The 18,948-nt window shown below is 36.9% G+C and overlaps 1 protein-coding gene across 1 annotated transcript in view; it reads left to right on the forward strand.

The window, feature by feature from the left end:
- The window catches only part of LURAP1L (leucine rich adaptor protein 1 like), a 46,342-nt gene that overhangs the window by 1,187 nt on the left and 26,207 nt on the right, over positions 1-18,948 (forward strand). The gene's annotated exons all lie outside the window — the stretch shown is intronic.

Below are 18,948 nucleotides of genomic sequence, written 5' to 3' on the forward strand. Positions count from 1 at the left end.
GAGGCAGCAGCCGGGAAGCTTGTTTACCCGAGACTTTGCTCGGTCACGGTTTGCTAAGACAGCAGAGCCTGCCCTGCTCTGTGTACTTTCTGACGCCCGCCCACTCCCTGCTCCCGGCTCTGACCATTGAGATGCCAGTCCGCAGCCTCCCAGGCACAAGCCCGCCGAGGGGGTCTGCAGTTACTGCACGCATCTGGGGCCTGCTGTGCGCCGTTCACACTTTCAGTTCAAAAGGTGCCTCGGTCCGCTGCACTTACTGCAGAAATACTTCCTGGTTTGCCGAAAGGTGGCGCGGCGGGGTCCCTGCAGCCCTTCTTCCTGGCTCACTCCTCTTCCACCACTACCGCCCCGCCCCTTGGTGCAGCAGCCGAGCAGTTCCTAGGCCACTGTTGAGCTGATTCTCCACAGCTGGTTCTGAAAACAATGGCCCACTCGTCCTTGATGTCCTTATGAATAGCTTGTCTCATGGTTGATCCAAAAGAGCAGGTGATCCCCAGGCCCAGGGATTTGCTAATGACCACTTCCTACCCTCCCCCGTCAGTCCTCAATCTGCAATTGTTTTCTGTGCTGTTTGCAAATGTTAGCCTAAGAAGAGGACAATGGGACTAGGAAGGGTCCGAGAATACTTGTTATTCCGGATGTACTTAGAGGGAGACACTTTACTTACCATGAACTCAGGCAAGTCACTTAACCTCTGTGGACCTTGGTTTATTCGTACAATGAACTGCTTGGAGGAAATGATTCCTTCCTTAATCCTTTTAAGAAGATGACCACAAAACAACAGCATTTTCCACCAGCTTGGAAAGGAGGAAAGTTACATCTGGGGCCTTAGCCACTTCTACATAAATGACCCTATCTACTGGGGCTTTGCATGAAAAAGAAGTAACCGGTAGTGTTACTTTATAGCTCCACTCTTTCTGCAGTTGGAACACTGGGAGGGAATAAATTCCAAGCATAAAGTAATCTTGGCAAATATACTAGTGCAAAAAGCCATTCTTCAGAGATCATGTCCTATGCTCAGAATTTTTACCACACTGTCAACACAAGGGCTCTAAAAACCTCTCTCAAGATCTTTTAAGCTGGTCTACTTAAGAACTTTAGTTTTTATGTCTCAAGAACCCATTTTCTTCCCAGTTTGAATGCAAATATATAGAGACAGACATATATAGGTCTATGTATGTGTGTGTACATATATGTGTGTGTATTCATACACCATGTGTAATGCAAATGATTTTATTACTCTATTCATGTTTCACTAAATATACACACACACCACAGGTTACACATGTTAGTTATTCAACAAGTATTGACTAAGCGTTGACTATACCTGGTAATTAACTGGTGCTCAAAATACAAAACAAAAAGTTCAAGGAGCCTATTTAGGGCTCTCAACTCTCTTGCACTCATTTGCCATTTATTATTTGTAGTATATCAAGCCAAGTGTGCTGAAGAATTTTGTAGGGTAAAAAAAATCTGGTTATTTTCAACAAAAGACATTTTCTAGCCTTGTCTATTTTTCTTAATGAAAATGTCACAGAGTTAATAAAAATCTGTTTCCCCAAGCCAGATCTTGTTATGTATAATGATTATGGTATATAAATATATACATTTTAAAAAAGCAAGCAGAAACAACAACAACAACAGGAGGGGCAGATTATTAAACTGACTATTCATTATATTTTCTACGTGAAGCATAGTTATCTATGAACCTAGGAGAATTTATGCCAGAACAGATGTTTTGTGTTCAACTCCGTACTCTAATAAAGGTCTCCTTTATTGAGCAAACGATAACATTGGCTATGGGAGTTTAGAGGGAAGGGATCGAAAACAGGTATATTCCCCTGCCAATGAGACAGTTTTCCCCCATTTTACATAACTCTTACGGGTACTAAAAACCCCAGCTTCAGCATAATTGCAAAGCAACAGATTTGTTTTTATGCAGACTTGGCAGTTTAGTTATAAACATGGAACAGATGCAGTTGTGCAGTTCTTCCTGTCTCCTGGCATCCCCATGTCGAGAAGTTGGGCGATGCCCCTGTGAGTTTTATGTTCTTTTCTGCTCTCTTCTACGAGCATTGAGTCAGCCTCCTTGATCTTATGCTTGACCACACATTTCATGCTCATTACTTTGAGTTGTTCACAGATTTTTCTTCTGGATGGTCTGGAGTTATCAGGCTTCGTTCGGTCCTGCCCTCAGAACTCCTTCCTAAGAAACACCTTAGCCATGTACAGGATTTTCTAGAGACTTCCAGGAATTAAGCCTTCCTCCTTTGCCTATTAGGATGGATGTACTTACCACTGACACAAGGCACCATAGACTTGCAGGGACGGAGTCTCAACACTTAAGCTTCTTTACATGCACCTGATCTTCTCATTGTCTCTCTCATCTCCTTTTATGGTTTTATGAATCATTTCCTGAACTCTTATCTGTAAATATTACAATCAATGCTCTTGAAGTCTGTAAGATGCAGGTGGAAGGGAAGCAAGATGAAAGAGATTGAAGTTGGGGGTGGGCGGGGGACTGTTTCTGTGGCCAGACTTCTTCACCTTGAAACCCTTATTAATAACATAAATAGCACGATACATAATAAAGGGTGTGGGAAGGAAAATATTGGAAAAGAAAATTTGCAGGCATATATTCGATACAGTAGGCCAATTCAAAGTAACCATTCAGGATGTTCCGGAGAGGGAGCACATTTTCCCAATGCGTAAAATATTTTTTATTTTTAATTGAAAGATAAGGAAATTTGACAATAAGCAAATGCAGGGATACACATAGGAAGTTTACAATGAAATCAGAAATAGATGTCAGACTTCTGGTACAAAGTCTGCCCAATTATATTTGTTCACTACTTTTCAATTGACAGTGTTTTACTATCTGTCATATTATTTGAGCATAAGGTCATACTGGGAAACAAGTATTTTCATCCACATTTTGCGAGTGAGATCATTGTGGCTTAGAGATGGTTGAGAAATCAGGCCAAGGTCACATAGCTAATTAGTCAACAGAATCACAATTTGAACTCATATCATCTGACTCCATGTACTGTGCTTTTCCCCCATTCTCGTCTGCATCCCAATAATTTCTCTTCAAAATACAGAATAGTTTTTATAAATCTGTGGTAAGTCTACAATCCCTAGAGTACTAAGGGACCAACAAAAAGAAGCCATCAGGATGCATGTCAAGGGTTGTTTCAGATATGGGTTCATTCAATAATCAGCAACTATTTATTGAGTGCCAACAATGTACCAGGCCAGCCTGGAGACCTTGGGAATATAGTACAAAATGGCTACTTTAAAAAGTCAGTCTTCGGAAGAGGTCCTGTCCTATGTTTGGACTTTTCATCCCACTGTCTATGCAGACTCTTTTTGCAAAATTTTCTTAAGAATAAGACTTTAAGCATTACTTATCAAATACTGCTCTAAGTTTTAGAATGCCTCATAACATCTGAAATATTTTTCCAGTAAATGTAAATAATCTCTGTCAGAGTCAATGTTTACCACTTAGTAATACATTTTATACTGCACTTTTCTTTTACAAGATGTTCAAAGGATTTTAGTGCTATCTCAATAATGTCCATATCATGCCTCTAGTTTAAGGGTGAAAATTATTTTCATTGATTTACTCTGGAAAAAATTTGAAATGCATAAGATTATAAAGGCAATCACTAACGAATCAGAGCCTGGAATTAGAAGGGATCTAATGGACCCTCCCAAGTTTGCCTTCCTAGATAATTACTGTTCAGTCATCAAAGTATAGTTTGAAATGAAGTATATACTACCTATTGATGCCGTATTCCAGATTTTAGTCAATTCTGTGTCACACTGGAATGGTTAATGCAGTGCCTTTATGAATAACTAATTTGAAGATATTGTGTCCTGATCCCATATTTTTAGCAACTACATATTTGCACAGCAGCTGTGTAATAGTGAGAGATAAACAATTTCAAGCTAGTTACTTGTCTTACTATTAAAGCATTCAAATACCCCACCTGATTCCTCAACTCTTGCTTTAATAAAGTTTTCTAGGCAATACATAGGGCTAGACACAAACACACATAAATGATACCAGAAGAACATGAATCAAAATGTCAAAATTTTTGAGGATACAATTGTACTTGGTTTTCATCAATATTTTCTCTTATTGATCTTTTCCATGTACCCCCACCCCCGTATTAAATGGCTTGCCTATTTTGTAATAAAAAAAATTATTTTATATTTCCTCAAAAAGAGATCATAATTTCATTACATTAACTTCACAACTGCTTTGGAAATGATTCAGAGTAGGCTAGGAGCTTTCTATCATTTGTTCCATAATACTTTCAATAGTATTTTTACTATTTTATCATTTAGTTTTTTTTTTTTTCAATTGAACAAAACTTTAAGGAAAACCCGTAGGTATATAATTGAGAAGCCGTAAAGTGGAAGGCGTCTTCCTTGATGAGTTCACAAGATAGCTAAAAAGATAAAATGGGGATATAATTTTGCCAGAGACAGATTGCAAACCAGCACGTCAGCACGTACACGATGCCATAGTGGAAATCAGACATAAGTGTTGAGATTAAAAGATAAAGCTGAGGAGATTTGTCATGGCAAATGTGCCTTGTACAAGGAATTAAAAGTGCTGATAGCTATGCAAATTAAGGGCCTAACATTAGTGATAAAGACATCAAGGAGATGAGAAAATGTGATTCTTAAACAGTGGCGTCTTCTGTCATTTTGCACGTGGAATGTTATTAATACTTACTCAATCTAATAAATCTTGTTGATACATGTTTCCTTACATAGTGGCTAAAGATTGACAGCAATGCAGACAAAGGTAGTAATTTTACTTTGCTTGAAACACATAGATAGAATTCAGAAGATTTATACACAACTTGAAAACAGTGACATAGCCAAAAACTGATGAGCCTTGCCCCGTCCCCTAGGAATGTACGTTGAATGGAAAGAATTACCTTCCATTCCATTCAAGTTATACAACCATACTGCTCTGATCTTGAGAGACCACAAATTTTATGAGAATTTTTTAACTTTTCATAAAAGATTATGTTTACTTCCTTGGTAGCATAGAAACATACAGTTTACTTTCCATTTTATAGCAATGAGCCATAATTAAAACACTTTCTCACACATTAAGACTTTTGTTTTTGAAGATACTACTTCTGAATCTGGGATTCATGGCTGGAGTCTCTGGGGTCCCTGAGAATTTGTTACTTTTTTCTTTTTTTTTTTTTTTTTTTGGTTTTTCTTTGAAGAGCATTCCTTTTTGGTTGTCTTTAAAGCTTGTTCGTTCACTACTCAAGTGGTAGACATCTGGTTTGGGGGAAGTAGGCTTTGGAATCAGACAAGCTGGGATTCCAGTCAAACCTAGAGCAAGTCAGGGTACAAAGAAACCACAGGGCCCACCAGGTTGCCAAGGCTCCGAACCCTACCCTTACAAGAGACTTTTAGTCCATCCTCCCTGGTGGGAGGGCCTGTCCAGCTCTCAGCGACCTTCCTACTAGTCTTGGCTCTTTCACTCACTGGCACATGGCATCGAGCAAGTTATATAACACCCTAGGACTTGGCTTTCTGTTAACACAGTGATAAAAGCATCTCTAGTAAGGCATCACAAGAATCCAATGAAATAATACAAGAACATCAACTATTATCAATGCAGTCAAAAGCAGTAAGGATGATAACAGTATTAGGTATTATGTCAATTACATGGCTGTTCTGTTGATCTTACACAAGTAGTCCTAGATGAGACTAATGAACGTGCAGGCATCTCCTCTACCAGACTGACTCTCATAGCACTTCCCGTGTCATCAGATCTTCTGCAGAGACTACCTTTCCATGCAAATGCCAAAAAGAAACATGTGCAGCCTTTCCCCAGCTTCAGTACAAGCAGAGTATAGTAGCACAGATTAAGGAATTGTAGAACCTAATCTCTGGTAGTTAAGGAAGTCTGAGGAATTGACACTGGTATTTGGTTACTTATAGTGAGACTTTTCTATGTACAAGGCACTGTGTTAGTTTAAGGACTTATATGTAGTATCCCATTGAAACCTTATAAGAATCTTAACTAAACATATATTTCACAACAATTTTTATAGATAAAGCACTGAGGTTTACTGTTAATGCTCAAGACTACTGAGAGAGTAAAGGAATGAGCTAGGTTGAGGTCACAATCTGACCTTTAAACCATGACTGCTGCTACATTTCATCCTTTAGACTCTAAAGTTTAGAGGACACTGCTGCTCATGTTGACACCCAGGAGAAAAATGTACATATCTGATCTTCTTCCAGAATTTAAAAACATTAAATATGGTAAACTATGTGGTTATTTACCAGAAGCCCTTCAAGGAGGAACAAGAACTAAAGATATCTGTCTTAGGAACACGCAACATTTGGATGAATATATTCAAAAGTCACCTGGTTTCCAGCAGTTGTACCCTTTCTTTTTGCCTCCATCACCCACATCTTCATAAATACTTCTTCCCACTCCACAAGAGCTGCTGGTGAAGAATTCCCTGCCCTGACCAGTTCAAGGCTCCCAGCTCAGTAGTGGAGCTCAGCGGTGTTCAGGACTTGGAGCTTAAAAAGCTTGCTATTGGTAGCATGTTAGTTCCCTGAGACATTCTGTTCAGAATAAAGCTTGGGTCTTAGATAACTCACTAGAAAGTAGTAGAAACTGGGAATCCTGACCCCTGCCAGGACTTCCCAGCTGCGTGCTTGAAACACCTTGATCCAAATTGTGCTCGGTGTAAACTATCCATAGAATTCATAAGGAAAAGATTATATTTTCAAACATATTTCAAAAGTCTCAGTCTTAGACTTTAAAATAAAACCCAAATAACTCTCCTTTTTAAGAAGGGGCTAAACATTGTGCTGGATGTTTATATATAGCTATTATGTTCATTTTACAGATAAGGAAACTATGGCTTACAGGGGTTAAATAATTTGACTCGGTCACCGTAAGTGGCTTCCCAGCCATTCATTCAAACAAGAACCACTGGCAATCTGCTGGATCCAAATTACTCCCAAACCGTACCATATCTCAGCACCATGAAGTGTGCCTATTTATTGTGAATGAATATTTCTACAGTGATTTCATCCCACAACTACCAGTGGGTCTTTTGGTATTCTTTTAAAAATGTTATTGTTTCCTTTTTAAAATTAAATATATGCTCTCATTATAAAACTTCCAGAAATATGATATAAAGAGAAACAAAAGTCCCTTTTAGCCTACTCCCAATACATCTTCCCCATGTTACTCTTTACCCCAAAAGAAACCACTGCTGACAGTTCGGTGTGAATCCTCTCAGGTCTTTTTCTACATCTTTGCCTGCATATATAGGCACATATACATTTACATAATTTTAAAATGTCTGGATTTCATTTTTCTTATTTTACATAATAATATTTTATTATGTCACCTGACATTTACTGGATGATTACAATATGTCAGTTGGCACTGTAAACAGTTTTCATGTATTATGTCATTTCATTCTCACTCCTCACCCACTTGTGAGGTAAGCACTGTGGGTTGTTAGGTAATAGAAACAGATTCCTGATAGAGTTTAAGAAATGTTTAGTTAATATTTCTTAATTCTGTCAATTCTCTTATATGAACCTCAGCTAGTTACTAATTAAAATGAAAAGATCATTACTTTGCTTTTTATAAAAAATGATTATCCAAATATTCAATAGTTCTTTTAGAATCAAATTCCATCCATAGAAATCTGACTTAATCAGAACACGTCATTCCTCTACTGAAGAGATAACCTTCAAGTAAGTCTTCAAATTGGAATGTACTTCTCCTCCATCACATACCATTCTAACATAATCTTAGGTTTGTTCAGACTTTGGAAGGCTCCTGATGACAAAACAGATTCTGCTCCTAGAGATCTGGCATAATCAGAACACTGGATTCTTTAGTTGAAGCTATAATTAATATCCTTCAAATCGACTCATAACAAAGTGATGTATAAAACTGGAACTAGGGACTTCCCTGGTGGCACAGTGGTTAAGAATCTGCCTGCCAGTGCAGGGGACACGGGTTTGATCCCTGGTCTGGAAAGATCCCACATGCCACGGAGCAACTAAGCCCGTGCGCCACAACTACTGAGCCTGCGCTCTACAGCCCTCGAGCCAGAACTACTGAGCCCAAGTGCTGCAACTACTGAAGCCTGCGTGCCTAGAGCCCGTGCTCCGCAACGAGAAGCCACCGCAAAGAGAAGCCCGCGCACAGCAGCAAAGAGTAGCCCCTGCTCGCAGGAACTAGAGAAAGCCCGCATGCAGCAATGAAGACCCAACACGGCCAAAATAAATAAATTTATTAAAAAAAAACAAAAAACTGGAACTATAATATATTACTAATTTGCCCCCTCCCTGAAGGCCCATTTTATGGACAGTTGGAAGATTGGTAAAGCAAAGGATCAGCACAAGAGTGAGATAGGAATTTGGTGGTGCCCTGGCACTACAGGACCCAGCGCTGCATTTGGCATCTCCAGGACAGCCATTTCCCTTAACTGTCTTGGTTGGGTCTGCCAGCATGTCCACTGCTGTTCAGCCTGTATCCTAACTGACACGTCTTATTCTTCAAAATGTTAATCTCATCAATCAGGAGTTGGTCATATTGGACGTCTTTAGGGTGAGTTTTCAGTCTTGATCTCTGATGTCTTATTATTGATTTCAGATTGTCAGAGGATAATCAATTCCCCTCATTTCTAAGTGCTAGGGGGCACATCACATTGCCATGTATGCCCCCTCTACTATCAGCATCACATTGCTGTTGTAGAATAATTTTTAATTTTTAAAAAACATTCTGGATAATATGGCTTATTTTTATGTAAAAAATGATCAGATTATCCATTTGTAATTAAAATTACGGAATGTTCTTTTTTTCTCTGTATTTTAAATTAGGATGCCTGAAGTGAGCATGTGAGATGTAAGTCTTCGACTTTCCATATATTTGGGAGCAGAACAAAATTGTTGCTCTATTAGTACCCACCTCAGGAAACACATAGAAAGGTTTTAACACCAGCACCCCAAACAGTGAGATATATGTCACAACTCAGGGATTGATAGCCCAGGATATGATTATAATAGTTTCTCTGATTATTTATTTATTTATTTATTTATTTATTTATTTATTTATTTACTGCAAAAGACATTTAACTAAATTTACGTTTATTTTGTTGTTGTGGTGCCGACCAAACAAAGCTTGAGACCAAAATTGAGAAGGAGAGTCCTTCCTCATGGTGATAAAGTCCAACTTTCACGGCTGCTCAATTCACAAAACTGCCTGTAGTTCTTTTGCTGAGAATTTAATCATAAAGAGCTACTACTAGCTCTTTATTGGTGTGATGTTAATTTTGTCTCCAGGTTTTCCCTTAATTTCATAAAATGTTTAAATTATTATAATTGAAGTGATACATGCTGTTATTAAAACATGCAAATAGTACAAAAGGATCTAAAGTGGAAAATGAAGGTTCCCCACATCCCCTTTCCCAATTTCCAATCCCTAGAGACAACTACTATGAATAATATTCTATGTATCCTCCTAGAAATTTTCTGAATATATGTAAGTATACCTATAGTTTCTTATATACCTTTAGCTATAATTATAGACATATATTTGTGGAGGCATATGTGTGTGTATAATTTTAAAATTGAGACTCTCAGGAACTCATGTTGCAGCTAGTTTTCTAGATTCAGTAAATACTCTGGTATTGAATATGTATCTATAGCTTCAAAACACAACTTACAGTGCTCCCACTTTGGATGGATTACTGGCAAAGGACAGCAGTTAGAGTCTATTTGTATAAAAACATACTGCAGTTGGTGAGGCAAAAAGACAGAGTCAATAATCTCTAGAAATAGGAAAGACCATTGTAGGACCCTAGGGTGGGAAAGAACTTTAGAGGTTCCTTGGTGCTTTTAGACCAATTCCCCACTGGCATCTTCACCCATTGATCATCCATCCTTTGATGAATTTCTTCAGTGATGGGGACTTCACTGGCTCCCAAGGCAGACCATGCCATTTTCAGACACTTCTATTTATTATACTTGTTAACTGGCAATTCCAGTTGTTCATCAAAAAGACAAAACTATAACCATTCAACAAGAGGTAAAAAAAAAAAATGCTCCAGCCTGTTGCCTACAAGCCGTGAGTTTATAACTTAAGATGGATGCTCTATCAGGTGTAAAATACAGTGAAAGCTCAGTGAGTTTCTCCTAGTTTGATATGTACATGACTAAAATAAAAGCCTTTCTTGCAAAATGAAAAAAAGAACAGCAATGCCATGTATTGGCAAGGATGGGGAGAAGTGGGCACTCTCCTGCACTGTTGCCGGAAGTGTATATTCAAAGCACCGTTTTTAGTGGTAAACCTGACACTGTATTTAAAAGAGGGGGGACTTCCCTGGCGGTCCAGTGGTTAAGACTCCGCGCTTCCACTGTAGGGGGATGGGGTTCGATCCCTGGTCAGGGAACTAGGATCCTGCATGCCACAGCTCGGCCAAAAATAAATAAATAAAAATTAAAAAGGGGGAAAAAAGATACTCAACACAGCAATTCTGGTGTCAGTAATGCTTAAGATAAATATAAAAATTTACCCTAAGAAAATAATAATGAATTTGTACAAAAATATAGTTCGTGTGTACCTTTGGTATTATGTATGATTGAAAAAAAAATGGAATAATCTAAATGACCAATAATGGTAGGTAGGCTATTTATCTGCATATGATAGAAATTTGTGTAGCTATTAAAATTATATCGTAAGATTATTTATGGAAGAGAGAAAATGGTTATAGATATTTACATACATGCTTAGAACAACAGGCTGGAATCAAATACTACTGTGAACATTATAGGGAATCATTGGATGGTGGGGTTATGAATGACATTTTAAATTTTTTCTGTTGTGCTCTGTTCTATTTACTTTATCTGCACTAAGTATACATTGTATTTTGATAAGAAAAAGTATAAATAGGCAGAATTTTAGAAAATAAAATAGTATGGGCTTTAGAATAGGTAAAGGTGAAGTCAAGGAATCACAGCCCTGCCTTTTACCAGCTATGTGTCTTTAATCACATAATGAGTTTAATATACATAAAGTAGCTGGGAGTCTGCCTACTAAACAGTCAGCACTCATTAAGCATTAGTTTTTTTGTCTTTCTCATTTGACTAATGGCTTAACTATTTCATATTTATAGGAAAAGATGAGATTAGAAGTTGTCCTATTGTCTTTCTCTTCTGTCCTTTTATTATATTTCATAGAAGAAGGGGGAGGGGCATGGCTACATGTAAAATAACTTCTTGTCCTGGACAAACCACATCTGGGTTGCTAAATTTGGCATTGAGCATCCCAGCACAGAAGCAACACCAGGAATGATTAGTGCCCAAGTAAGAAATGACCACTTCAACTCTGGCGAGTCCTTTCTGTTGAATAAGGTGAATTAAAAACCAGCTGACCCCTCAGGATCTTAGAGTGGCTGATGCTAATCATGGGCAAGACCACCACAAGAAGGTAATGGAGCGGACGTCTACTCTCAGAAACATTTACCAAGCATTCCACTGTCTCCTCCTATGAGCCTTATGCCTCCTGCCAGAAACAGATGGGTAGAAAATATTAAGACTCTGATAGATGTTCACATAGGTTTTAAGAGAGAAAAGTAGTCACTGCTCAGAATACAGAAAAGGATAAGAAATAACTGATTACAGACAAAGCCCTTTTTTGGATTTCATGGGTAAGAATCTGAAACCATACTCCAGCCTTCTACCATCTTACAAGGTGATGATTACACAGTAGTGCAAAAAATAATACACAGAGCCAACAATTTAATCACTTAGATCAGTGATTTTATACTCACACTATAAAACTTAATGATTTAATGGCATTTTAAATATCGTTCATTGACACAATCTTTCTGCAGTAAAAGCACATGATTATTTAAGATATATTTATAAGTCTCTGGGGCTACAGATTTCCGCAAGGTGAAAGTCTGACAAAATCCTATGTACATGACTTCATTTGTCACTTTAGTATTGTGCCAAATTTTCAGCTGTATATTTCAACTTGGTTAATAAAACTGCTGTCTTTTTCTCCCTCCCTATAATCACCCTGAGGGCAGAAGCTATGATTAATCAATGCTGTGTTTCTCTAACACCCAATCATTTAGGGACTCAGCATTTGTTGAATGTGTAAATTAAAGTACACCTTAGTCCTGGTTCTAATTTTTGGGTTTGGAATGCATTAGCAATATTGCTTTTTTGGACAGGAACATAGAACCCCAATCCCTCCTCTGCTTCCCACCGGCCACTTCCAGTCACCTGGAATTTGGGTTCTTGGTTAAGAAAGACTAAAACATTTTTCTTCCTATTACCTGTTATTGTGACATTTGACTTAGAAAGAGAGAGGGAGAGAAGAAGAAGAAGCGGGGGGGGGGGGGGGGGGCGGGGGGGAGGGGGAGGAAGGGAGGAAGGAAAAGAGAAGAGAAGAGAAAGGAACCTTTCTTCCGCTGTGAAGTGATACAGCAGAATTTCTTCTTGGTTGCAGGACCTACTCTATCCTCAGATATGGTCAGTTTCAGAAACCATTGCTGTCAGGGGTACTGGCAACACATAGAAATGGAAGAGTTGTTTTGCTTCTCTTTTAGGTGCACAAAGAAAATGCACATTTTATTGATAGTTTTTGCCATCCTCTTTTCCTACTCAGGAATGAGGTTTTGAAGTTCCAGAGTGAAAAGAAAGAACTTACAAGAAAAAGAGACATCATTTATAATTTTGTACGTATTGATATATGGTACAGTCTATGGGGTTTGGGTTGAAAATAAATAATAGTCTATTTTGGCAGCCTACGTTAGTACCCAGATAGCATTGATTGTTTGGGCATTACTTCTCCGACTATCCTTAGCACATCCTCAGTATAGACTTGGGAACTTAGGACTACAATGTCACTTGGGCACACTGTATCTGACGTGTTTGAGACAGTTAGCAAACTTGCAAGTGAACCTCATCAGTGATGACCAGATGGATAAGTTAGATTGACAGAATGACAAAAGCTAGGTTTCTTGAGTATTCATGATAAGATTCTAGAATTGGAGACAGTTTCAAGGAATCAACCTATTTTTCTGTTTTTAATTAGTAACTAGATTTGAAAGATGAAAAATGGCTATCAAATATTCTAGTATTGCTACTAAAGCAGCAACTGCATGGGTTTCCTTCTGAATATTTTTGTCCTTACATGAACTTTTACATACTATTCACTTTCCCAAAGGCATTGGTTTTACCACCTTGCAAGAAGCTATACTACATGGACTTTTGCTGCTTTTAATCTTCATATTTCTTATTTATATTATCTGCAGGAAAAATGTACAAATAGGTGGAGAAATATTTTTTAAAACTTTTTTTAATATTTAAATATTACGTATTTAAATATTTAAATACTTTAAAAAATATTTTTAAAAATCATTTTAAAATAATTTTGGACTTTACATAAAAGCTACAAAAACAGTACCAAACATCACTATATACCCCACCCAGACTCTCCCACGTTACCTTTACCTTCTCATTCTCTCCCCTCCCCCTCCTCTCTCTCTCTCTCTTTCTTCCCCCCAAACACACACACTTTTCCTTAAACATTCTTCAACTTAAAAGTTGCAGACATGATATTACTTTATCTCTAGATATAACACTTCAGTGAGCATTTCTCAAAAACAAGAACAATTATAAATGTTGTCCTTCCTCTCTCCTATATACAGTAGTCATAATTAATGACTTACATCATTTTTTCCTGCTGAGTTTAGACCTGTCCTAAGAATATTTTTTAACAGAGCACTACAGGTGGCCACCTCGCATCAATCAGAAGCCTACCTCAGGCCAGCATTCGGTTAAATAATACAAGTGGGCCTACCTGAAGCATAGTAGGGGCAATTAGAAGAACATGCCCTCAATTTCCCACCTTCCTATTGACTTAATGTCAGAAGTTCTGTTCTCACAAAATCATCTTTTGAGCCAGAGCTTGTGATCCATATGAAAAAAATGAAAGAGTAACTGGAAGATTTGGACCGTGGGTGGTATTCAGTAAATGCACTTTGAACGTTGGCTACACTAACAGCACTATCACCTTCTACCATTTAAGCTGTATGGGGGCAAGGATGCTGGGAGCCAGTTTTGTTAAGTGAGGAAGAAGAGAGAAGAGGACACAGGAAAAGGAAATATCTTTTAGCATTTTTGTCTAAGAAAAGATTTCTCCTAGGAGTCATTATTTTGCACTGTACACAATAGTTTACAAAGCATTTTCTCATATGCTACCTTCTTTCCTCAGTCCTGGGGTTATGAGGTTACAACAATTAGACAATGAATGTAACATTTGCAGCATATGCTGTTATACCATGTTTACAGCATGTATTTGCTAGAATATAGTATTTGCCCAGTAAATGTGACCAATAATAGGCTTCCGCCTGATATTATACTTGCTTGGCCAAGGAAGTAATAAATCAAGCTATGCTATGACTGTCACTATGTGCTACGTTAAATTTAGTTCTTAAAATTCAGACAAGCTCCTTTTGGGGATTATATTGAATAGTAAAATCCATTTGTTGAATTAACTCTTGAAAATTATCCACTTGTTTTTCCTTTAATCTGGCTATGTTCAGAGTTTGCCAGGAACTATGGCCCTGACAAGCCTGATGAAATGAAACAGAATTTTAACTTCTATATTGTGCTTCTTAATTTTGAGTTTATTAGTTCAATTTCTAAATTTGTTTTGTGTTTGCTTTATAAAGTAATACTTGTTCCAATTATTCCTTATTTGAAAGTTTTTAAAAGTTAGTTTAGGAACGCCAGAATAAATATGCGAGAAGAAAGTCAGGATAACGAAGAGATGAGATTTAGGGTCTTCTCTCTATGTGTGTTTCTGTCAGTGGGGAAAAATGAACTAGAATATGACACGGATTATTCTGGTAGACACTGGACTCATGATGATGAGCCCGCATGTTTTTTATGGGGACCAAACTTACATAAGGACTTAGAAATGGATCTTGAAATTTCCCCCACTCAGTCCCGTTCCCCTCCCTCCAACCACCATCCTTCAGTAGCCTGGGAAATTATACAAATATCTGCCACGTCTACCAACATGCATCCTACTTCAAGATAATCTGGTACCATAGGGAAATGCAACCTGGATTCTCCTTATCAGTATGCTTAATGTAAAATGAAACTATTTTCTTAGATGTCCATATTGGTATGATTTCTTTGGGTTATCGTCTGAGTTGATTTTTATCAGCATAGTAATGTCCATGACCTTGATCTGTACTTTGGAGTGGAGTTTGATGAACATCCTGTGTGTCCTGCTAAGCATTTTTTGCACTTGTTCATGTTACTCACTGGCAGTAATTTTTAACTGCCCTCCTTTCCAACCATGTTACGATTTACATTTATAAGTGGGATTAAGAGAGACCAATTTCATAGAAGATGGGAAACTTGTTCAGTGAAGCAACTGACTACTTCTACACTGTTGCAGTTGAAGTCTCATATGGATTCATACATGATAAGATCAGGAATTTTGAGATCTTAATGGTTGTCATGTATTATATTAACGTGTACTATAACTTTAAAGGGAAGTTAAGAAGACACAGTGAAAACATTTCTTTAAACAGTATTCCTCCCAGGCACAAACAAAGCAATCTTTTTAGTGAACCGTAACTTTACTTGGCACTAGATGTGGAAAATCAACATGATTTGAAGGGTGGTGCCAGCACAAAATGGAATTCCCCAAACATTTTGATTTAATTAATAAACGAAATGTGTTCAGAATACTGTCATTAGCAGTCAGTAAATAAAAAAAACAAGGCTAAAGCCACAAATGCATACTACTTTTTGTGTTGGAGACTTTCAAATAATCACAGCACAACCACGTTATCTTATTGGCATTGATAAGCAAGTGGGTTAAAATGATTATTGTTAGAGTCTGTAATACTTTTATTTAAAACCACTAACCATTAATTAAGTCTCCTAGGAGCACTACCAAATGATCACATTGCTGAGTTGGACGTGGAGATACGGAGACAGAGTGATTTACAGTAGATTAAGACAAGCCCAGATTTCCCACTTTCCAAACTGATTGTTCAGGATGCCATGGAATAGCCAATACAAATAGAGGAGATGCATTTCTATTTACACTTTAATTCCAAAAGTCCAGACATCATTACTGGGACTGCTCAGTAATTTCCTAACATTAAGTGTTGTGTTATTTTTGTTTGCTTTCAGTCTTAAGACAAACTGATTCTATTTGGATTTCACCCAATATTCTTTAAGGAGAAATGCACTGTTGCTTTTTATTTTTTCACATCTTTGATTTGATTTTGTGTCAATAGGATCAAATAACTTGAAATTTTTATCTACATGAAACCCAGTGCCTTTTGGTAAGCAAAATTTGGTGCTACTCAAAGGCACTAACGCTTCTGAGAACAAATAAAATAAGTTAAGTACATACTAAGAATGTCAATCTGATTCACGCACTTGGAAATGAGTCTAACAAGAATCTATTTTCCATCTCTTGACCTTACACATGAAATTAATTTTGCCCCAGCCAAAAATCTTAGTTGTTCCAATTAAACACTTATGATGCATATCTATAGTAAATATACATATTTCCAAATCCTCACTCCTTGTTGGGCCTTAAGGACAGACGGAAACTCTCAGTTGCACGCCATTTAACTATGTAAATGTCCACCCTGGACACTGTTCCCCATCTCTGCTTATAGAAATGTTTCTATAATAGAAATCAAGTAAATGCAACACATTTTAAAGCATCAACTATATCCCACTCTTGTGTAAACCCCAGAAGAAATACAAATGAATTTGAAGACATGAATTTCACGGAACTTGCAAATCAATCAGGTAAGTAAGGCATGAGGTTACTACTAAAACAATAGCAATATTTAACTTCCATAGTATTGAAAATTCTGATCTCATACCAAAGGTTCATGATCCATAATAAAATGCAATTTTTATTCGAAACAAATTATATCGTAACCATTTAATACTGTGCCTAGGCGCTTGTCTTTTACATCATAATGTATCACCCCACCTCAGCTCCTGAAATGTGCTATGTATATACTCTTGTCTCTGGACACTTGTACGTGCCATTCCTTTTGCCTGGCTCTTTCTTCCTCTTCCACCCTTATCCCTCACACCTCATCGAGTTAGCTCTGACTTTTTATCCTTCAAGTCATACCATTGATAATATTGTATTTTGTTTGTTTTTTATGTCCCTCATGAGACTATAAGTTCTCTCGTAGCTAGAACCTTGTTCAATTATTTCATTTCTAGAATTTAGCAGACTGTAAGAGCTCAGTATTGGAGGAATAAATGAATAAAGCTCTCTTAAAAGTTATTACAGAGGAGGGTAACAGTAGGTAGAAGTAACAGCTTTAGCAAGTTTGGGGTTATAAGCACTGACTGCCTAGGCAACAGTAATGATTGTGAGAGTGATTGAGGGAGATGGGAAGGTTATGTTGGAGCTAATGAAAAGAAGATTGGACTGGTAAAATATTCCCAATGAACAGAAAATACTATTCTAAGAAGTTTGAATACAATTTGATAGGTAATAAGGACCAACAGTAGTTGTTATTTTAGAGAATTTATATAATGAAAGCTGTGTTATATTTTTTTAATACTTACTCTATTTTTTTCTTATAGTTGTCTTCTTGAGAACTAAATGGTTTCCATGTGTTTTATATTATGGGATCCTTAAAGTATGTTGTCCTTTTGAAATACTCATTAACAATAAAGCATGCTGTTTATTACCGAGGAATGAAAGTATGCAACAGAATAAAAAATGACAAAAATATTTTTGGAACAAGGAAGGAGAAAGGATTATATTCATTCGAGACACAAATATGTCCAAATTGTTTGTTTTCTTCCTACTAGATATAATTTCATAAGTACACAGATTTTATGATTATAATATATGTCCTCAATAAATTTAAGTTGCCTTTATTAGCATGTTGACGTTTTCTAAACAACAACAACAAAATAAGTATGTTTTAATCATCCAAATGACATTTACCGATGAACAGCTATTTATACAATTCTCTATGTTTAGGATTGTTTGATTTATTTTGAAATTAAGGGTTTTTCTGATTAAAATGTAATATACTTTCCTGATACATATTTTAGAGAGTACATAAAATATAAGGAAAGGAGGGAGGGACCAAAAAAACATGATTACATTACCCTGAAGCCACTGTTGTAACATTTTTATCTTATTAAAGTATTTTTCTTCTGTAATTTTTCCTTTGCGTTGTTGAAGTTATAATATATACCTTATATCTTACTTTTTTGTAGACCCTGGTTTTTTGCTCAAAATCGTATCATAAACCTTTTCCTATATGATTTTTCTGAACTTAATTTGTATTGCCTGAAAAATATTCAATTTTGTGTGCATTTCTCTAATATTGGATAGTTAACTTGCTTCTTGTATTTTTGTTGATGATGTAACATTTCAGATTATTTCCCTAATAATTCCTAGGCAGGGAGAATTAATGTCATTCCTTTTGCAACATGATTTTCCAACTCTTGATTCCTTTTTCTTTTGTCAGACTGAATATTGAGTAGTTTGTTTTTTTAAAGGGTGCATGAATCCTGTTTTCTTATCCCTTGCAAAGGAGAAAAGAAGCAGGTAAGCACAAGGGCTTCAGAGCCTGATAGATCTCAGTCTGAATCCCGACTCCATCACTTATTAATTGTGTGAAGCTGACAAGTTACAGATCCTTTTTGAGGTACAGTTTGAAGATAACAGTATCTATCATTTAAAGTTTTGTAGAGATTAGGTGAAATATATATATATATATATACTCATCATAGTGCTTGGAACTAGTGCTTTATTAAAGACTAGCCATTATTTTGTATGCTATTATTATTGGTGGAATTCTTTGTTGTCACTATGGAAGTTAC

Source organism: Eschrichtius robustus, chromosome 10 (genome assembly GCF_028021215.1).
Source record: "Eschrichtius robustus isolate mEscRob2 chromosome 10, mEscRob2.pri, whole genome shotgun sequence".
Classification (NCBI taxonomy): Eukaryota; Metazoa; Chordata; class Mammalia; order Artiodactyla; family Eschrichtiidae; genus Eschrichtius; species Eschrichtius robustus.